Source organism: Equus asinus, chromosome 7, assembly GCF_041296235.1.
Source record: "Equus asinus isolate D_3611 breed Donkey chromosome 7, EquAss-T2T_v2, whole genome shotgun sequence".
Taxonomy (NCBI): domain Eukaryota; kingdom Metazoa; phylum Chordata; class Mammalia; order Perissodactyla; family Equidae; genus Equus; species Equus asinus.
The window spans coordinates 5,034,122-5,057,500 of record NC_091796.1 but is presented as its reverse complement, the minus strand read 5'-3'; the positions used below and the strand labels follow the sequence as shown (position 1 = coordinate 5,057,500).

The window sequence follows — 23,379 nt, the reverse complement described above, 5'->3', positions numbered from 1 at the left end:
CATACATTAGTTAATGATTTCAAGTATCAGAGTATCATCAAACTAATGTAATGATGTACACTAAGTACTTCCCTATGATAACTTACTTAAATTGTTTACGCCATTTGAACGAAAGAAAGCAACGATTTTAGCTTCTTTCTGTTTTTGAAAAAATTTGAATTTACATTGTTGGTTTATGTTTTATCATGAACATACTAGTACGTTGCTCATTAAATTCTTCTTGTTTGATGAAATTTATGTCTGTGGAAATAATTTTAACCAGTGCTCAGTTACTCACTTTTGAGTATCTTTAGCAGTAACTGAAGTTAACTCATTGTGTTGCAGAGATTGTTAGGTCTTGGTAATTCAAGGAATAATTCTAATCTTGAGCATTTACACTTAAAAAGGAATCAGTGGTAGACGTAGCGTTAGGTTGTTGATACTGAAGGAGTGTTTGAGGAAGTGTGAAATAGAGGATGCGGTTTTGATTTCTTCCCCATCAGGAGTGGCATTGCTGTTGAGCAGAGCGCGTTTAGTGCCTAAGTCTTCCCTCTGATCTGATCGCGCAGGAAGTGCGGACGCAACGCTGATGTTTACACAGAATTGGTGTTTTAAATGGTATCTCTACCACAAAAATAAAGGCCATGTTTTGGCCAGAACTTTTTTTTTTAATTTTTGTTTTCATGTCTATGAAAATTCTTTCAGTGCCAAGCTGAGTAAAATATAGTACAAAAACTGTGATTATACATGTAGCTTATAATTTGGTAACTAAAGGCACTTGCTGGGTAATTTGACTTAAAACTTTAGTAACAATTTTGGAATTTGTTTCACTACATGATTTAAAAATGTAAGGCTTGGAGAAATTAGGTTAATAGACCAAGAAAATCTTTAGTGATAGAAAGCTATTTATACATGGAAAAGTGTATTAAAAATAATACATTAAACTACTAAATCATGTATCTTTACAAGTTTGAGATTGTGAGGCTGATATAATAAAGTTTATCTTACTGTATCTAGCATTGTTCATTTTTCTGGTCCACTAAATTAAGCACAAAGAATACTGGTTTCTTAGAGAGAAACATGGTATTAAACATTTGCTTTAACTGTTCATTTCCAGTAGATGGCTACAGTTCACTACCAAATTGAACTTATGATAGATTTTTTGCAGTAACTAAATCAGAAGATGAAGGTTGAATTACTATAAATGAGTTGCCCTGTACATTTTTCTTATTTCACGTGCTTAGTCATCCAGCATCATTATTTTTTAAAGAACATCTTTTTAAAATGACTGAGAAGTGGTATTTTCACTTTTTCCTCTTTGATCAGTGGGTAAATGTATAGTAATACCATTATTTACTTTGTTTTTTCACAAATTATTTACATTTTAAAATTCTGTATATGAGAAATACTAGTAATTATTGAATTATGTAAAAAAATATGCTATTATAAGAATCTTTATAATTCCGTAAGTTATTGTTTTCCTAAATTCAATCATCTTATTTTTTTAGTTTCTTTTTGCTTTTAACTTGAAGCACTGTGAGCCATTTATCTCTCGTGTTGTCTGAGTTTACTGGCTTTTGCTAAATATTATTGCAAGTGTAATTCACACATACATATATGTCTGTATTTTAAAAATCCATGTTTTTTTAAATCTGGATCCACACCTGAATATTCTAAACATAATTTAATCATGCCAAAATAATATAAATACAGGTTTATTATTTGGAAAAATATGTATTTTCTTCTAAAGTACTTAAAATGTGCATTGCAGTTAGACATGTGTCTGTCCACTGGGCTGTAGAAGCAGCTTGTAAGCACAGCGCTGAGATAGTAAGTATCACTATTGACTTTTCACCCTCATCCGTAAATATAACTGCGTGATACTGAGTAATGAGTCTGAATTTATTGTGTATGTGCGGTTTTGAATGCAACAACAAAAAAGAGACTTGACTTTTCCCCCCCTCCTCAGGATTGCTGTGTAATTTGTCTGTCTTCTTTCACTGAATATTTGTTTTTCTTTATTTGAGTTGTGTGTGTGCACACACACACACACACATATATAATATCGATGTGATTTTATGTCCTGCAGGTATTGGTTGAACCAGGCAGTTCAGGTTTAGCATTTTGTTTTATTCTACAAGTAAAAATGTCGGTTTTGTGTGACACTATAAGACAGCAATTTTAGATCCTTTTTTAATCAACTGCCAATTTATATGGCTGGCTACAACTGTTTAATCTATTATTAATAAGCATTTTGCTCAGCTATACAAAGTATAAAAATAATGCCAAGATTTTAGGAGAATTTTATTTTCACAGTTTATATATAAATTTCACTTTCTCCTTGAAGACAAATGAATTAGTTTTGTATTTTTTATTGATGCTGCTGTATATATTTATTATTATAATAGAAGCCAATTAAGAAATGAGCCACAATTGTAACTAATTAAAAGAAATTTCATTCACACATTTTGTTAAGGGATAGTTGGAATAATCAGATGAGTCTTTGTGAATCAAAGGGGCTTGAAATTCACAACTTCAGTTAGGCTACTTTACATAAAAATAATGGATTTATTTTTCCAGGACACTTAAAATTTATATAAATGTGAGGGATTTTTTGGTATGCAGTTCATTTTTTATGGATGTAGGTTAGTGTCGATATGCGTATATACATTTGTACACATACATGAAAATCTTTTATTTGTTAAAGACCTTAAAGGACAAAGGATATTTGACCCCACCCTGAGATCATGCAATGCAAGTTTACGAAAGGATCAAGGAACACAGATTTTAATAATGCAAACAATATTAGTCCTGTCCCCTCTGGCGTTTTGAACCTGGACATACTGATTGTATACTTTGATTCCTAAACCGTGGAGATGGATCAGATGCCCTGGGGAGCACCTGGCCAAGCTAAGAACATTTCAGTGATTACAAGGATAGTGCCTAGAGGGCAATTAAGGGACAGGGCAAGAGATAGACAGTAATGAGTCCCTGTAGCACCTTAATGAACCTCAGAAAGGGAAGCAGAGAATTAGGCAACAGTCGTGGCTCACAGAGAAACATTGTTGAATAATGTGGAGATTATTTACTAAGAATATTATTTTTGTGCTTTGATATTTATATAATCAGAGGCAGATTTTTAAATCCTGCCATTTAATGTATTTAACATATTCTTTTAGATTAACAGTTTAAGTTTTATTAATAAAAGCTATTGTTGTTTTCCTTTATTGCTTTTTACTGTGCTGAAGTTTGATTTAAATGATATGCTTGCCTTGAATGCACTGTTTTAGTAGGTTATTTTCCTCACTATTGACTTTGTAGGTGTGTTTTTCTTTTACTGATACACAGTAATTTTTGTCGCGTTGAACTAGCTTTTCTGTGTGTCTGTGTAGACTTCTGTTTCCTTATTCATTATATTTTCTGAGTTAATATTCACAGTGGAAAGCAGACTTTTCTTCATCTAGTTCAAGCCTGTGAAAGGTGTAAAATTGAGAGTAATCTCTTGAAATATATCTTTTTTTTTGGTAATTATGTAAAAAGGATTATACGGAAGGAGAATTTTGTATAGGACATGTGATTCATACAAGAGCGTTGGATTGATTTAAAATCCAGTTTATTTCACTCTTTCACTGCTGATTTTTCTGACTCATATCTGTTTCTTAAAAACACACTAATAGCGTAATGCAGATATCTTTCTGTGTGATTTTGTATTTGTCCACTTGCGTTATTTTGGGCCAAAAAAACAGAGTGAAAAGGGAAACTGCTGTGAGCATGAGACTTGATGTGATAAACCTAGTTACTTAACCGTGGTCTCCTACCGCTGTGGTGTTGTACACAGGTATTAATGTATGGGCACTCCGGCCCCATTGGTGTGTGCTGTCGTCTGTGCTCAAATGTACAGGCATGTGAGAGACAGCTGACTGGCTCTAGTGTTCACCTTCAGAACACTTAGTTCTTGGGTTCCTGTTCACAGCATTGTCTGAATCGCTTCTCATCCGCCACCGCAACAGCAGTCGCCACGCTTGTTCTGTAAATACTGTCAGCTGGGGAGAGTCCGCAGTGCTGTTTCTTGCGTGACCACTAGGGGGAGTCAAGGAGTGTCCCTGCACTTCCTCCCCCACCTCCGCGTTCCTCCCCATCTCTTAGTCTGGTGTCTCCCTGCCTCCCTTCCTTTTTTCCTCTTTCCTGTCCCTCTCCTTTCTTTCTTTTCCTTTTTGTGTATAGAACTGAAAATATTTCTGTAACCTTCCTTCCCAGCCCAATTGAGCATCACTACAATATAAATAGCAGTTTGTCTTTATTTTTTTAATGCTGTTTAGTAAATGTCATGTATTTTCCTAACTGCTATTTACATACTTAGAGGATGACAAGATTTTACAGTTTTAATGAGTAAAGAACTCTTAGAAAAGTGTTACTACCTAGGTGAAAATTAAATTGAGTTTAAAATAATAAAGGAAAACTGTGATGTATAAAATGTCTGGTATGATTATTAGAAATGATGTGTGTAAAAATAGCCATAATATAATTGTTTAGAAACTATTTCAACCTACTTTTGTTTTAATTATAATGGCTCTGAGATTGTGAATATTCCTGAATTGTGCCTTCCTAATTAAAATTCATTTCGGGGTGGCTGACTTGGGTTTATGTTACATGATTATTTGCTTGAAGTGTTCTCATAAAAACAGGTAGACATTTACTCAACTATGCTAGTCACTAAATTTGACCTAAGCATCCATAAATAAATATTTTAGCTTTCTCTAAAGAGTAACTATTAATGTAAATTTCAGTAGGAGTTTAAAACACTATGTCTATATGTGCTTTAAAAGGCATAGTTAAAATGTTATACAAAATATATGTATATGTTTCGCTTTTTTATATATCCATCTGGGGAAATTTGAGCACATGTTAATATTTTTCTCCCCAAATTTGCATTCTCTGGGTATTTAAAGATCACAGATTTTTGAAATAGCTAAAGAACTTAATACTGGTATGTTTGGGCCTGATTTCTGATTTCATAATACAAAAATTTTTATTTTTTAAAGTTGGATTTTAATGATTTTCATTTTATCCTTGAGAATTCTTCTGTACTTTATAAAATAAACCCGTTTCATTGTTCATTGAAAATGGTTAACGTGCAGAGTTGATTAAGCACCATTTAGGATCTTAGTTGTTACAGAATAACTGCATGTAAAAATGTGTCTGTTTATGAAATTGAAAAAGATTGTGGGAAAAAAGATATGTTTGTCTTTTACTTAATTTTGAAATTGACTGTTAACATCAGTTTGACTTAGCTAAAATTCATGGCTATATTTGTGTGTGTCTGAATATTTATTACTTATATAATTGAATGGTAAAATCATCTTAAAAATTAAGGTGAAAGTATCCTGGCAGTGGTTACAGGAGCTGTGGTTGATGATTGTATTTTGAGAAACAAATAGATAAAACATTTGTGAATCTTTTAATGATTATATTTCTTGATAGCTTTCATAAGAAAGCACATAATTTGTGATGACTTCAATTAAAAAAAAGATGGCAGCAAAACTTTTTGAGTTAGCGGCAAAATAAATGGGGCAGGTTTTGCATCTTGAACAGAAATGTTATGAACTGTGATTGAATTTGTCGTGAAAGTGTGTCAGTATTAATAAAAGTATTTAGGTGCAAGTTTGCTGAGCTTTGTAGCCTTTTTAAGGTTAAGGATTGGTTAATGTGAAAAGTCACTTCTGTGCATTTGGTAGTATACAGAATATGACAAATATATTTCTATGCATTTTGGATTATTATGCCATTTCTTATTTCAAACTCTTTTTTCAGGACACCAGGCAAAACAATGATGCTTTGAGGACGTAATTAAAGATATTGTTCAAAGAACAACTTTCTGCATATTTGAATTATTACTGTCATCAAAATCATACAAATATGGAAATATGATTGCCAGAAGCACATAAATCAATGATCAGCATGGCCTCAAAATCCAATAAATATGTAGAGTTAAATACTTTAAAATGCAAATTATGTCTGATAATTTGCATATGGTGGAGTTTGAAGGAAATTTGTTGCTTAACAACCTCTAAGGTAGCAGTTAGGGCTGTGGGTAAACATAGATTTTTTTATTCATCATTGGTCAAGTTGCAAGATTTGATAAATGATGGGAGACTGCTTTCCTTGGTTAAAATGACTGCAATCTTTACTGAATCCTAAAACTGCCTTGAAGTCATCTGAATAATTAAGAGTTAATTATTCTTCATCCATCTAGATCAGAAAAGGACAGATTTAGGGAAGGAATTTATAATTTTTGCCTCACGTCCTGTCATGTCGTAATGTGATAAACTAAACTGACTCCAAATAATATCTAGTGACCTTATAGTAATTATGCCTCACAAAACATTTCTGTTGCAGTTTTTTAATTGCTTACATCGATTCTAGAAACTACACATTAACAGACTTATAAGTTTAATTGTCTCCAAAGAAAGCAATATAGAATTCATGTTCCATTACTATTATGTTTTAAGTTCCTCACTGTGGATACACCACCAACACAGCGTATAAGTTTCCATGTGTTCGTTTAGAAATAGCAAGCAATGACTCCTAAAATGTTATTAGAGGAGATTATAGACACACCGGGAAAAATTATTTTAAGAAGTTATGTTGAAAGGGCAATGAATCTTTCTTCACCTACTTTAATTTTGAAGTATTAAAATAATAAACCTGTTTAAAGAACTTCATTTTCTCCTAATTAATATAATGATGGAACAGATAATTCGTGCAGATTTACCAATAATGCACATTATTTTAAGACGCTGAAAAAAGGCAACTGAAAGTTAAAAAAGAACCTGTCTCGTGCTATTATCTGTTAAAAGCAGATGGCATAGAATTCAAAGGAAAACCCAGTGTCTAGTTAGTGAATTTTTTACCAAACGATTTCCTTTGAAAATAGACTGTTTTGTGAATGTTTACTGATCACAAGAAGCATTGTAATAAAGAAATCAATATGCATGATCCCTTTCCATGTAGTACAGCAGGGTTACACCGTGAGGTTAAACACAGGCAGCGTTCCTTCTCAGAAAATCAATGCGCTGCATAGCCTGCAACAGCCGGGCTCTCGGCACAGTCATTTTATGTTGTGCACACAGTAAATTCTGTATTGGCACCTTCAAATAGTATTGACTCCTAAAAGGCTGTGAGCTTAGTAATCTGACTTTAGGAAGAAAGGCCAAGTCCTTTAATAATAATTCAAAAAAGTGCTCTTTTTTCTCTTTGATATTTGCTCACAAACTATAGTCATTTTTAAAAAGCCACTGCTTGGTTTTCATATTTTAGTAGAAATGCCAAATATGATTTTAGTGAGAAATTTAATTTTTATATTCATTAACTATATCTGTTTACATTCTGATCAAGTGTTTCCACATTCCCATGTTATCTGCATTTCTCAAAAGCACGGTTTTTAGGCCAAGCAGCAATTGCTGCTTATTTTGAAAAGTTGGAGTAAATTTGAAAAGATGAGATTATTTTCTAGTTGGTCACTTGCCTGCATTTACAAGTGAAACAAACAAAAACTATTTTGTAGAAATAAGTACTCTAAATATTCAAAGCTACCAGATTATGGTATATCATTGTTACTAAGGCAAATATTTAGGCAAAATATGTGAAGACTTTTATTTTTAGGTCTTTTTACTCCTGACACTAAATTTGGCTCTTAAAATGGTTCAGCCATTTTTGATGTAATTATTTGATTTAAAAGACCGACCGTCCTGTTACTGATCATATTTTTATGAAGTAGTTCTGCTCGGTCTTGACTCTGTTATCTCTGTCAGCACAGTTGTAGTGTATTAGAGTGCTGATCCTGTCTGCAGTATCTGTGTTTAAATCATCAGGATGAATTTGGTTTTTAGTGTGATCAGCTGGGGTACAGCAAAGCATTATGCCATTCAGTCTTTGCAGTTTTGTGAGGTATGGTCATTGTTCTTTGGTCCCTATTCATTTATTGATTTTTGCAGGACCTTTTCTATATGTTTCATGCTTCTCACATGTGATTTTTTTTGTTAATGAACATACACATTAGATTATAACCGAGAAAGGGCGTTAACCTGTTAAATTTTACCATAGCTTTCTACAGGAGTGATGAGATCCATAAGACTAGGAATGTAAAATAAGTAGATCAAATATCCTAAGTGATTTTTGCATTTTAATCAGTCTGTTATCATTGTAGTACCACTTATATTTGTGGAGTCTTCATGTAATAGTGGACATGACAGTGCAAGAGCTGACTACTCCATAAAATGCTTTTTAGAGTACAGCATCAGGTTTGAAAAGTTCAGAAGCATAAGGAGAAATAAGAAATAAGGTTTTGGTTAGGCTGTATATTTACCCATGTTTTAAATGTTTATAGAAACCTCTAACATTTAAAAAATAAATCATCACTTATAAAATGAATTTACTCTTCAAGAAAAACATTCTTGTAATAGGCACAAAATTATCCAAATAATAGTGTAAACCAAGCCAGGCATAGCAGCAGACAGAAAAATGCATTCAACCAGTAGGATCATGGATTTGTTTGATTCAGGTAATTGAAAGTGTTTCATACTATTATTGCAACTTGAAGGCTTGTTTAAGTGTCTAACTGTCAGTCTCTTTGGAAGGTGAAAAGTATTCAATTGTCACTCTGTCAGTCAACAGAGATGAGAACTGTCTGCCTAATGGATTTCTTTACATAGACGTCTGCATGGAGGTAGAAGTAAAATCAATGTGTTGTCATGTGCTAGTACTCGGCATCAAGCTGCCAGGTGAATTGCAACTGTATTTCTGTAACGTCTACATTCTTGGATTGTTTGTGGAAGGCAGATGGAAGCTCTGCTTATACAGGTAGTGAGATGCATAGGTGGAAACTTGCAGAGCAATTTTGGGATCACCTTTGCCCATGAAAGCATCTATCCTAACCTCTAAAAAACAATCCAGTTTTACATAACTTACAGTGCATGGGGTTCTTCATGTCATAGTGGCATTGTACTTAGAAAGTTACATTCTAGGTATTTGTCACTAAGTAGCTCTTATTTATATATATCACATCTAAAACAAAATAATACTTATGGCTTGGAAGTTACCTAAATTAGTGGTTCCTTTTTTTAGTAGAAGTTTTATCAACATCTGGAATAAAGACATAAAACCTTATCAAATTTTTAGATGACAGAAACCTGGGAGGGATAAGTCAAATAACAGATGACTATCATGATTTAAAATCATTAAAAAATATTGGGGGGCTAAAATTAAGGAAAGATTAAACGTAAAGTCCTGCATTTAAATTGGAAAAATTAACTATTTAAGAGTCTGGCTTGACATAACACATTATGTAACGGTGAACTGGGATATTTAGCTGATAACAAACTGAGTGTTTAGGATAATATTTCAGAAATTTAAAGATCTGCTCCATTTTGCCCTGTTCAATAATACCTAAAATAATTCAGCCTACTCTTAGAACATCATAAAAACTGGCTAATTGGAGACCATACTGAGAAGGGGACAGAATGTGGCAAGGTCTCACTTCACACCATCAGTTGAGGGATCCTAGAGAAGAATTAGAGGGTTAGGCAGAGAGGAAGCGGCACATCTTAATTGCTTCTTCTAGCCTTTAAAGGTCTTCATAACCAAGAAGAAGGTCCCCAATCAACTGTGGTGGAAACTGGAAGTTAGACACAGATGTCAGTTTAACACAACAGGAACTTTCTAACAGTAAGGACATTATGTATCGCTAACTGGAAATGTTTGTGCAGAGGCTGGATTATAATCTGCTAACGCAAAGTGCTTTGTAAAGGCAAATTGGCCTGGTCCAGCTATTCAGAGACTTTGGAATCACACAGGCAAGTAATATGTTAGATGACAATTTTTGGACCTATGTCAGGTTACAGACTGCATTTGTCCAATGAATAACATTTAACAAACAGCAGTTATCAATTATCACCACAGTCTCTGAAAAGAAAGGACATTTTCACATGCCAAAGCCACTACACATATGTAGTATTTTGATCACTTTTAAAAAAATGAGTTTTTAAATCTACTAACTGATTTTTAAAAACAAGAGTTAATAGATTGAGAAAATAGCCTTCAAAAGGGCTGATGTTGGTGAATGCCATTTTTTCTTCCCCTCTGCTGCCCCTCTAGCCCTTTGTTTTATTATTATTTTTAGAGTTTATTGTCTTTTCCTCTAGGTAAGAGATTGTAGGTTCCCAGGCATAGAGTTATAGTATGTTAGTTTTTTTCACAGCATGTATGTGTGTCGCTGCTCAGTGCAAGACAGCGAGAGTAGGTAATATAAGGCCTTTGTCCACAGAGAGTGGTCAGGCTGATTGAATGTCTAATTTCAGTTTTAATGTGGAAAGATCAGAAGACTTGGATTCAGTGAACCTAAGTGTGAACCAGGTTCTGCCAATTCTAATTACATGACCTACTCCTTTATTTCACCAGATTTAACATCAGTTTTCTCTTCTGTGAGATGCAGGTAGTTGCAAGGGATAAATGATACAATATATATGATTTATCTGGTACTTTGCCAAGCAAAGAGTAAACAGTAAATTAGTTTTTTTCTGCACATTTCATCTCAGAGTTTTTACTCTGTGTTAGGATTAGTTTGGCTGCATAGAGCAGAAACATTAACTTACATTAGTTTTAATATGGTACAGGTTTATTTCTAGCTCACATAAAAGAAGTTTGGAGTTAGTCCAGAGCTGGTCTGATTCTTCTTAATGTTATTAGAGACCTAGGCATCTGTCTTTCTGTCCTCTTGTCCTCCGAGCAGGGTCTTCACCTTCCAGGTCACCTTATGGTCCAAGACAGCTGTTGGGGTGCCAGCCATTGCGTCTGTGTTCTAGGCTGAGGGTTTGGCCGGGGGTCAGAGGAGAGGTCACCCTCTGCCTTTAAAAGAACCTATCTGAAGGTCCCATACGGTACTTTGAGTTACAGTCCATTGACCAGAGCTTAGCTGCAAGTAAAGTGATGATGAGAAATGTAGCGTTTTGGCTGGTCACATTGCCCATGTTTCAGTTTCTAGAAAGGAAGGGAGATCCAATGTTGGGAAGCAACTTCCAGTCTCTTCCATCCTGTTCATGTAACGTTCATTTGAAATTTCTATTGTGATATGTGTATATAATATCCGCACAAATAACATATAATATGTACTCTTAGAGAATAATTATAGTAAAATAACACCTGTATACCCACCACTCAGGTTAAGAAGTAGAATGTTCAGTTCCTTGGAAGCCCTTGGAGCTCTCTCCCCAGACACATCTACCTTCTCCCCTCACTGGTAACTACTATTGTGACTTAAATATTTGGTAATCATCCACTTGGTGTTCTTTATAGTTTACACTTCTGGGTATATATTCCTAAAATATGTTACTTGTTTGTTTAGTTAGTTTTGAAAATCTGAATAGCAAAAGCAAACGTGAATGTGTAAGGAAAAGGTAGTATTGCCACTATACGTGAAGGCTCCAGGAGAGGATAAATTAAACAGCATCTCGGGTGGTGACCGAGCTCCCACCTCCCTGAGGACAGAAGCCCCTGAGACTGGTGACTGGGCAAGGCCTCGAGTTACATGGCATTACGCTCAAGGGAGTGTCTTGCCAGACCGCTGTGTTGGATGTCCAGTGGAAATGTGGTTGGAGGGAGTGGCTGCCCCGTGTTTTCTGTTTCCAGACTCAACATTTTCTACCTTCAGCTGTAGAGGGGGTCAAGTTGAAGCATTTCTATGGGCAAAATGAATGTCTTCAGCTTCTCTAGGTAGTAGGGCCTAGGGGGGAAGAAAGGACACATAGTCTAGACAAGCCAGGCAAGGTTGGTGTCTGGGCCCAGTACCCCCAGCATTCTGCCCTCCATTAAGAGGAAAGTCAAGTGATAGGGGACTTTTGCTGATACGAGGCCTTCACCTGCCTCTTTCTTACTGCCTCATACTGCTTCCATCTGGATGCGCTGCCTTCTCAGTCTGAAGCATAGCTTCCATCCTGGTTGCCTCCTGTACTCCCTTTTGTTTTTTCTTTCAGTTATATTGAGGTATAATTGACATAGAACATTGTATTGGTTTAAGGTGTACAACATAATGATTGGATATATGTATATATAGTGAAGTGATTGCCACAAGTGTAGTTAACACTCATGTTTCTTGTTTTGTTTCTTGATTTATCTCCTTTTGATGGAGAGCATCTTTCAGTAGCTTCTTGAGAAAAGGTACAGGGGAGGTAAGTGTCTTGAGACCTAGTGTGTCTGAAAATGCCTTTATTTTACTCTCTTGTTTTATTGATAATTTGGCTAGTGTTTTAATTAGCTATCTATTGCTACATAACAAATTATCACAAATTTAGCTGCTTAAAAGCACATCCAGTTCATAGGTCAGAAGTCCAGGCGTGATGTCTCAAGTATGCACAGACTTGTACTCTCCTTGTGCGAAGTGTGTGTTCTGCATGTTGGGTATCAATATGAATTAAATATTGTAAATCTGGGAACAAGATCCGAATCTTTTATTGAAACCTTGCTTCCCCACTTCTTACTGAGCTGTGTATAGTTCCCTATTTTCAGTCACAGGATATTCCTACGGGAACGCTGAGGTCATTGCCCTCCCAGCCTGTGTCTCATTCCCAGTGTTCTCATTTCTCTTATTGAGGCTACTGTGTCTCAGCCTTGAAGGTTGGGCAACTTGACAACTTGGCATCTTCCCCAGCTTTGTCTTCCTTATCTATTGCACCTAGTCATTGGACCATTTCTGGGGATGCTTCGGGGGCACATCATTGCACCGTTTCTCTTCCACTGTCTGAGTCCAGCTCCTCCCCACATCCAGTCTCTTGCTCATGTGTCTGTACTGTGGCCTTTGCCTGTGGTCTCTGTCTCTTCCCGTTGCCTGTGGTCCAGCTTGCCTACTGTCTGTGGTGGTTACTCAAGACTAGTGTGTTTACCACGTTGGTGCTTTACCGAAGAAACTGAAGTGCCTTTCTTTTGTGTATTACATTGTCTAAAATATTCTGCCACTCCTCATTGTCCCTCCAGTTTTCTATAGTACATTCAGCTTTAATGACTAAATGAAAATCATAACCAGTCAACTAACTTCCAGGTACAGTGCTTTTAATGATAGACCACCTACGATTGCAATAATAACAACAGCTATTACTTTTACTGACTATTTCTGATGTCCAATAGTGTGCTCATCTTTTACGTGTATTGTTGCACTTAATCCTAACTACTACTGCATAAGGTAGTTGGCATTATTATCTCTAGAGTAGAAAAATGGAAACTGAGACTTAGGTTAAGTGGCTTTATCAAGTGTGTTTGTACATGATCAGAGCCAGGAGTTAGCTCTCTGATTGTAAAGCTCATCGCATCCCCATCTCAGATTGTCTTGATAAGACAGATCCTTTTCTGTGCTGTGGTAATAGGTGAAGTACATCGGGAGGAAGGCTTCTCTGTAGTTGAACATGATTGAGTATTACACAGTGAGTCCTGGGAGCCTGTTATGGTATACATACATCCAGAGATGCCGTTTTTAATTTCAGGCAGGTACTTTGTTATTGAGAATCAGACCATGTTTTATGTGCTTTAAACTGAAAGAAAGATTGTTTTCACATAGAATGTACTATTTTCACCATTTTATTTACTTTACTTTGAGGAACGCACTGAAACATGGGCTTATCAGAGTGCTCACCTTCTTCCTTGCAGTCGTCGTCCTTGTTCCTATTTTTTGGAGCTGAGTGATTCATCAGTACTATAAAAGGAATAATTTTCAACTTCCAGGAGTTTTTATTTAATGGGTTATTATGTTAACCAAAGTTTTGTCTCAATAGCCTTTGACGTTTGTGTGCATAAACCCGATGCTTGGAGTTGGTTTGTATGTCCATATTCCTCATTCTAAATTCCCAAAACGGCCCTTCTGCTTTAATCAGACACTTCTTCTCACTGCCCCCAAATGTGACCTCCTGGTTTTTAATCAACTGATATTTATTTAGCACATTTTAAGTACCTAGTGCTTATTGTGGATTTAGTAAAAGGCGAAAGATTTATACCGTCTGAAAAGAAACCGGAGTATTTATTGTGGATTTACAATACATGAGTGGGACATATTAGACCTAAGAAATGTGATCCGTAGACGCTGGATCATTTGACTTTGTTAGTGCTTTTTTTCATGTTGATTTCCCCATGTGTGAAGTTGCCTTTTCTATTTCAACATATAGATAGTATCTTCTTTAGGACTTTGCTGAAGAATCAGATCCTTGAAAAATTTTCCATTTCATAGAACATAGATCTGTGTTGGTTTAGCACATATCATTTATTCATTCATTTTAGTACTAAATGTTATTCTGTTGCTTGGGATATATCACTTAAAAGAAACCTGTGCTCTTATGTGGGTACATTCTAGGGTGCTGCTCCGTCCGTCCTTCTGTTCTAGGGTGCTGCTCCGTCCGTCCTTCTCTTCTAGGGTGCTGCTCCGTCCGTCCTTCTGTTCTAGGGTGCTGCTCCGTCCGTCCTTCTGTTCTAGGGTGCTGCTCCGTCCGTCCTTCTGTTCTAGGGTGCTGCTCCGTCCGTCCTTCTCTTCTAGGGTGCTGCTCCGTCCGTCCTTCTGTTCTAGGGTGCTGCTCCGTCCGTCCTTCTGCTCCGTGGCTGTTTCAGCAGCACGTGTTCTACACAGCTGCACTGGAAGCCCTCTCAGCAGCTGGAATTGCTCTTGTAAGAAGGAGCCAGATACTCACTATCCATTTGTTCTCTTCTCCTGCCTCCTGTACTGTGGATTCAGGTGTGACATCCGTACCCACAGTTCTCACTGGCCTCTACACCCTGGAAGGCACATGTTGCCTATCAGAAGCCTCCTGTGCTTTTCTTCATGTCCTCCAGCCTCACGTCCTCCTCGAGCTGCTGCTGTGGCAGCCAGCTTCTCATAGGCTTTGGTCCATGTCCTTTTCCTTAGCCTTCTCTGAGAAAACTCTGTTTGCTTAAGAGTCCTCTCTGTAGGTTTGGCCAGGGTCTCTAGTCCCCAGACTACAGTGACATTAACCAAGTGCAGTCGAGGTGGTCATGTCAGCAAAAAGTCCAACCACCATGCCAGGCAGTGGGAGTATTTCTGAGGGGATTCCTGGAAGTTGGACTGGATGACTGCTCAGATTTTTCCCAATGCTAAGAGTCTAAGATTCTGTGTTTTTTGTAACCTCCAGGTAAGATCATCCTGCTGTTGGACTCATATTTAAAAATTTTTTAAACTAATTAAAAAGATCACTAGATTATTTTCTAAAAAATTTAGTGGAAGAAATTATGTGATTTAATGTAATATAATGATTAAGAGCACAAAATGTGGTATCTGTGATGGCTGTAATTTTATGTCAGCTTGACTGGGCTAAGGGATACACAGAGAGCTGGTAAAACATTTCTGAGTGTGTCCGTAAGGGTGTCTCTGGAGGAGATAAGCATGTGGCTCAGTGGACTGAGTAAAGAGATCCGCCCTCACCAGGGTGGGTGGGCGTCGAGCTGTCCACACGTAGAGGCCTGGATAGAGCTAAAAAGGCTGAGGAAGGGCAAATTCATTCTCTCATTGAGCTGGGACGCCCATTTTTTCCTGCCCTTGGACATCAGAGCTTCTTGTTCTCAGGCCTTCAGACTTGGGCTAAATTACACCACTGGCTTTCCTGGGTCTCCAGCTTCCAGACTGATGGTGGGACTTCTTGACCTCCATAAGCAAGTGAGCCAATTCCTGTAATAAATCTCTTCTTCTATGTATATATCTGTATGTATCCTATTGGTTCTGTTTCTCTGGAGAACTCTGACTAATACAGTATCTCAGAGACCCTAGTTCAAATCTCATCTCAAACACTCTTGAGATAGGCTTGGGATGATAAGTCTGTGTGCACGGTAGGATCTGAATAAGCAGAGGCTTGAAAATGACAAAATGTCCTGGCCTGGTGGCACAGCAGTTAAGTTCGCATGTTCTGCTTTGGCGGCCCAGGGTTCACTGGTTCGGATCCCAGGTATGGACCTACACACTACTTGTTAAGCCATGCTGTGGCAAGCATCCCATATAAAGTAGAGGAAGATGGGCATGATGTTAGCTCAGGGCCAGTCTTCCTCAGCAAAAAGAGGAGGATTGGCAGCAGATGTTAGCTCAGGGGTAATCTTCCTCAAAAAAAAAAAAAATTCCTGGCTTTTAAGAGTTTAGTGAGTACAAACATTTTCCAAATACATGTTTTTAGGCTTCTAAGAAAGAAAAAACTATGTCAAAAAATAATTACTGAGCCTTGTTATGATTTTGCTTTGAGTTAGGGCGAGGAAATAAAGTGTTATGAAACAAACGAAAAAACAGTGTTTTGGGTTTTACTGCTTGGCTTGGTAGTGACTGGTAGTTACTAGCTATAAGATCATGGGAGTGTTACCTAACCCGTTCTAAGTCTCGGTTTCTGCATCTGTACTACGTGGTTGATGACAGTACTTCCCTCAGCGATGTGGTGAGGATGGAGTCAGAAACTGTGTGCCAAGTGTTTGGCACATAAACAGTGTATGTGATAATTACTTTTAAGCTTCTCTGAAGTGCAGTGCAAATGGCAGTTTCTTTTGTTTAAATTTTTAATTGTGGTAAAATACATGTAACATAACATTTACCATCTTAACCATTTTTAAGTGTACAATTCACTGGCATTAAATACATTCACATTATTGTGCAACCATCACCATCCAGCCATCTCCAGAACTCTTTTTCATGTTGCGAAACTGAATCTTCACACCCATTGAACCCTAACTCCCCATTCCCTCCCCCAGCCCCTGGCAACCACCATTCTACTTTCTGTTTCTGTAATTTTGACTACTCTAGGTACGTCGTGTAAGTGGAATCATACTGTATTTGTCCATTCATGACTGACTGCCTTATTTCACTTAGCGTAGTGTCCTCAGAGCTCCCTTATCTTGTAGCGTGTGTTAGAATTCCTTTCCTTTTAGTGGCAGAATAATATTCCATTGTATGGATGTAGCATATTTTGTTTATCCATTTATCTGTTGAGACCTGGCTTTCTTCCACCTTTTGGATGTTGTGAATAATGTTGAATGGCTGTTTCTTAAAGGATAAAAAAATCCCTGGAAATAGAAATCTTTTTAAAAAGTATGTTTGATCTTTTGAAACGAGCCTATAATTACCTGGAAAAGAAAATGAAAACATGCAGACTCGTGTTTTTTTTGAGAAAGATTAGCCCTAAGCTAACGTCTGCTGCCAATCTTCCTCTTTTTGCTGAGGAAGACTGGCTCTGAGCTAACATCCGTGCCCATCTTCCTCTGCTTTATATGTGGGACACCTACCACAGCATGGCTTGCCAAACGGTGCCATGTCTGCACCAGGATCCGAGCTGGAGAACCCTGGGCCGCCAAAGCAGAACATGTGAACTTAACCTCTGCGCCACCGGGCCAGCTCCCAGTGCAGACTCTTAAGTCATGCTAGAGTCCTGTTATTTTCTTGGATCAAGCCTGTATTAGATTATTAGGAGAGGAATAACAGATTATTATGTTTTCTTATATTCTTTCCTAATTTGTTAGTAAAGCTTTTTGGCTATTCTCTCTGCACTGGGAGAATATAAATGGAAGAAAAGAAAGAGTGAAGTTAGTATTTACTGGGAGGTGCCGGTATTTGGATGGGTGCTGTCTTTTAAGTTGTCTCAGGCGCTCCCTGCATGGAGTCGTTGGCAGTAAATGAAGGCTCTGTCCTTTATTGGTGTCATGAGAGGACAGCAGATAAATTTCCTATTGCTGCTGAAACAAATTACCACAAATTTGGTGGCTTTAAACAATGCACATTTATTATCCTAGAGTTCTGGAGGTCATAATTCCAAAATCAGTTTCACTAGGGCTGCAGTCAAGGTGTTGATGGAGTTGGTTCTTTATGGAACTCTGGGGGTTCATCTCTTCCCTGCCTTTTCCAGCTTGTAGAGGCTGCTTACATTCCTTGGCTGGAGAACCCCTCCTCCACTTTCAAAGCCAGCAGAGTAGCATCTTCAAATCTCTGATTCTGACCTTCCTTTCTTCCAGTTTCACCTATAAGGACTCTTGTGATGACATTGAGCCCACCTGGATAATCCACGGCAATGGCAAGATCCTTAGTTTAATCGCATCTGCAAAATCCCTTTTGCCCTATAAGGTAACAGGTTGACAGGTTTTGGGGGGTTAGGACCAGGACCTCTTTGGGGGCCCGTTATACTGCCTACCACAGGCAGTAAGTTGTTCACATTTAGATTACCCCTGCATTTCTCTGAGACCATAGAAAGTCAGTATTTATTAGAGGCTTTGCTTTAGTATAAAAATCCTGAGAATTCAGAAGACCTGTTTCATTGTAATTTAAATATCCTTGTATTTTTTCACCTTTATATCCATGATTCATTGTTATTTACTTAATGTTTTATAATAGCATATATAGGTAAATTGTTAGTTAGAGCAAATGGTTCCAAATATTTACATATGTCATCAGTGCCCTCTGACCTACCATTTAAGGAAGCTATTAATGTATTCTAAAAAATATGTAGCTGTAATTTTAAAGGTGTAAGCAGTCCTCACGGAAGCTAAAATCTCTGTAACACATGGCTTTACTGAAGAACTGAATATGATGTATTCTACAGTTATTTCAAGTTTTCATGCTTTGCTTCACTTGTGTGGAGATTCAGCTAACTTTTTTATTTCTGAGGAGTCTCAGACTTTTGTTTTTAACCCTTCTATGGGTGCTGTCTTCGTATCTCACCACTTCCCAGTGTATATTCTTGCCTAGGTCCTCTGCCCATCATGCCCTGTAACCAGTGTGTCGGAGCGGGGTCAGACCAGCTTAGAGTGGCTAGGGAGAACCAGATGTTAGATATTCAGGAACTTTGTGAGTTCAGTGTTACACTGTTATTGGCTTGAAATTGCAAGTGTTTACAACCATGGAAATTGGCAAAGATTAACAATCAGGTTAACCTTCTCCCTTCCTCCGAGAACTGGCTTGGCAGCTCACCACAATCTGAAACTTTTAAATGCATTACCAGTTATCACTGTGCTACCAAATTCACTGGTCAGTATTCAATACAATTGTCCACTTTGTCCTTAATTACTTTTTTCTCGGCTTCTCGGACTCCATAGTCTCCTGGCATTTTTCAGTTTTGTTTTGTTTGTCATCTCACTTTCTGCTCCTTCTCACATACCCTCTGCTTGCTCCTCACCTCTGTCTGGTTTATAAATGTTGGACTGCCCCAGTGTTTGGCTCTGGGATCTGGGCCCTTGTCTGTCTATACCAGGGATCAGTATACTTTTTTTGTAAAGGACCAAATAGTAAATGTTTTGGACTTTGTAGGCCACATGGTCTCTGTCATACCTGCTCAGCATTGTAGTGCAAAAGCAGCCACAGGCAACATGTAAATGAATGAGTGTGGTTGTGTCCTATAAAACTTTACTTTGAAAACAAGGGGCAGGCTGCGTTTGGCTTGAGGGTTGCACTTTGGCAGCTCCTGGTCCATGCTCTCTGTTTGAGTGATATTCTTTAATATTATGGCTTTAAAAACCATTTCTGTACCTAATCAACAGATTTTTATCTCCAGCTGTGATCTTTTCCTTGAGCACCAGACTTGTGCATTTTATTACTTATTTGAAATGTTCACTTGGATATTCTGAAGGCATCTCAAACTTAATATGGTCCAAATAGAGTCCTTTATTTGCTTCCCTGAACTTTTCTCCAACTTCCTACAACTCTTCTCTTCACTAACTAGTCACCACCCACATTGGTCTTGAACTTGCCAAGCCTATTTCTGCCTTGGGGGCGGAGGGTGTCTGCGCTTGTTCTTTTCTCTGCCTCCACTGCTCTTTGCTCAGATCTTCTCATGGTTGGTTCTTTGTTGACATTTCCGTGTGGGTTCACTGACTTCTCTTACCCACCTACTTCTCACTTACCCTCTCAATTTTGTTCATGTTATCACTTACCTAAAAGTGCTTTGTGTATTTATTTCCTTCTGTATTGTCAGTCCTCTCCCACTTGACCGTAAGTTCCCTTCAAGCAGGAACTGTATATAGTTTTATATCCACAGCCTTTTAAGCATTACCCTCCCACATGGTGGGCATTTACTTACTATGTTTTAATGAATGTATGTATTTTTTCTATGTTCTAGTCACTGGGAAGAACTCAGAGATATATGTCTAATATGGGAAATAGGGACAACAAAATAAATGTAAGGCAGAGTATTAAAAGTACAAATAAAGGGGCTGGCCTGGTGGCGCAGCGGTTAAGTTTGCACATTCCACTTTTCGGTGGCCCAGGGTTTGTCAGTTCAGATGCCGGGTGCAGACATGGCACTGCTTGGCAAAAGCCATGCTGTGGTAGGCGTCCCACGTATAAAGTAGAGGAAGATGGGCATGGATGTTAGCTCAGGGCCAGACTTCCTCAGCAAAAAGAGGAGGATTGGCAGTAGTTAGCTCAGGGCTAATCGTCCTCAAAAAAAGAAAAAAAAACAAAAGTAAAAAGAAAAAAAAAGTACAACTGACAAAGAGAAAGCTTTCTATTTGTCTTCTCTAGTCTCTGTTCTTTGTTCTTTATTTTCTTGCCCTGTTTTGGACAATTTTTCCTATTATTTTAGTCTCTACCCCAATTAGCTTTGAAGTAATACCCTTTTCACTTGAGTGATTACAATATGCATCCTTGACTTATCAAGTTTAATACTAACTGATACTTTTACCCTCTTTCTAGACAATGCAAGGACCTTGAACACTTTTAATCCTGTTGTTTCCTTTTTGATGACTAAATCATTCATTGTTGTCAAGCATTTTAATTCTGTAGAAATTTCAAATCCATAGATATTTAAAAGTGTTAGGGGCCGGCCTGTGGCGGAGTGGTTAAGCTCGCATGCTCCACTTCTGCGGCACAGAGTTTCGCTGATTCACATCCTGGGTTAGGACATGGCACCACTCATCAAGCTATGCTGAGGCGGCATCCCACATGCCACAACTGGAAGGACCCACAACTAAAAATACACAACTATGTACTGGGGGCCTTTTGGGAGAAAAAGGAAAAATAAAAACTTAAAAAAAAAGTTTTAAATGTTACTGTTTTTACTTTCATATCAGAGTTTTTATCTTATATGTATTGAAAAAATTCTTTTAGATATAACTTAGTTAAAAAAAGATATTATTGTTCTGCATACATGAAAATAAGCTATATAAATAAAATAAGTTTCTGAAACTTCTTCACATTCCACCTCTTTTGAATCACTTTTCAACTTACAGTTTTCAAAGCTTGTGTTTTCCCATATAATATTGTCTTCTTTGCCATTAAGTCTGTAGATGATACGCTGTTTAAAAGAATGAGTCACTATTGTCTTTAGGATGTTTTTCCAGCTAAGGACACTCATGAGGACCCATGGCATGATGTGAAAGGGCATCACTTTGTCCACAAAACTCACTTCCTGTCCTACACCATCGTTCAGCTAAATGCACTGAACAGTCCCTCTCACAGGGTTTGGGTGAGTGGAGGCTGAGGCAGGCCACAAGTGCTCCTCCTCATCCCCCTGTAATATTGATACCGAAGCTCTTAACCTCAAGTTTGTGTGCTTGATGTGCAGTAAGCCAAACACTGAGAAATTGGAGCTTGGAGATGAAGAAAGGTTTATTCTAATTGGCCAAAATGAGAAGGTGGGAGCATGGGTTTGCTCAAATCCACCTCAACAAGAGAAGAGAGCAGAAGGTTTTATAGAGCTAAGAGACTTGGCAGAAGGAGATTCAAAGAAACAAAGGGGTAATCCATGTTTCTTTCACTCTTGATAAGCCCTTGGGCAATCTGACTTCTGAGTGTCAGCAGCAGCTGGGGGCTGGTTATCTGGTGATTATGACTTCCCTGAGGGCGTTCTCCTGTAAAATAAGCTCATAAATACTTGTGACCCTTGAGTCACCCCTCAGGTTAAACAAGAAAACAGCAAATTGACAAGATTAACATCTTTTTGTCTATGTCTGTCTTGGGAAAAGGTCAACAGGTCTTACTATTGAATATTTATGGTAATCCTCAGGCATGCGGCTTCACTATGTCCCCTGCCCCCATTCTGTCTTGGAGATTTATCAGGGACTATTGTTTTATCCAGGTAATATTCATTTAATTTTACCCACCTATTTATCTTTTTATTCCTTCTATATCTGTGAGTTATTTGTGATAGAATTTCTTCTTCATGAAAAATACCCTTTGGTAGTTTGACTAGTATGTGTCTGCTGTTAATGAGTTATCTCATGTTTTGTTCATCTGATAGTGTTTCTTTTTTTTCACTTTCATATATTTGCTGGATGTAGAACTCTATATCTAGAGTAGTTGTGACAGACACCTTAGGCTTGTAAAACCTAAAATACCCTCTGGCCCTGTTCAGATAAAGCTTACCAATTCCTGTCCTTGAACTTTGTGTCATTATTTTAAAGTCTATTTCTGATAGGTCCAATTTTGTAGCCTCTGTGGGTCTGTTTCTGTTGCCTGTTGTTTCTGTTGGTTTTTGTTGCTGTTTTCCCTTTCCTTTTGTGGTAGTTATTTATTTTTGTAATGTGGTGGAGATTTTATTAACAGAATCATTAGTAGTGATAACTTGAAATCTTCCTCCAGTGAGGATTTCTGTTAGCTTCTGCCAAGTAGCTGGGGGTGTCAGCAATCCAGGGTTGACTCAGTTTAATTGATGGATGAGTCAAATTTGAGGCGGCTGCAGTACTTTGAGGGCCTCTCCCCTCTGGTTTACGCTGACTCTTAGAGTGTAGCTTTTTGGGGTTCACCCCCTTGTACTGATGGGGCTCATTTTCCTTTTCCTTCCTCGCCCGCCCACTGCCCTGCATGTCTTGTGCTCCAGATTCTGTCTCCCGAGGCCCTAGTGGTTGTCAGAGCATGCGTGGCCTCTCAGGCATCCTTGCTGAATTGCACGGACTCCCAGGAAGGAAAGCAGTCCCAGATGCCATTTTCATCTTCGTGGGCTGATCATCATGGTACTCTTTTTCCCTCAGATCCTGGACATAGAATTTTTCAGTTTTTTGTTGATTCTTAAGTGTCTTCAGTCACACATTTTTTGTATTTTGTCCAGTGTTTTCAGCTGTCCTCAGTATGAAGGTTGGTCCAGATTGCATAGTTTGAAATAAGCAGCTCTCATACAGTTTGAACTTACATTAGTTTCAAGACTTCAGAAATTTGGTTTAATTATCAAATACATTTTTCTCAAGTGTTAAGCACAATGGGAAGTTACTTTTTTTGGTGAATGGGCAGTGTGGTGACTATAAAATAAGATTGATATAAATATTATATATATCTACAACATAGCAGACAAGCTGACTATGTTTAGGAATGCAGTGTTTACTAAAAAGTGACATTGGGGTTTCACTTGTGCTTTATTTGTAGGCTGTATAGTAAAATGTGTCCACTGAGAGATGCTGAAGAGAATA

At 37.7% G+C, this 23,379-nt stretch overlaps 1 protein-coding gene across 4 annotated transcripts in view; it reads left to right on the top strand.

Moving 5' to 3' along the window:
• ZNF407 (zinc finger protein 407) overlaps positions 1–23,379 on the top strand; it is a 448,885-nt gene that overhangs the window by 52,687 nt on the left and 372,819 nt on the right. The gene's annotated exons all lie outside the window — the stretch shown is intronic.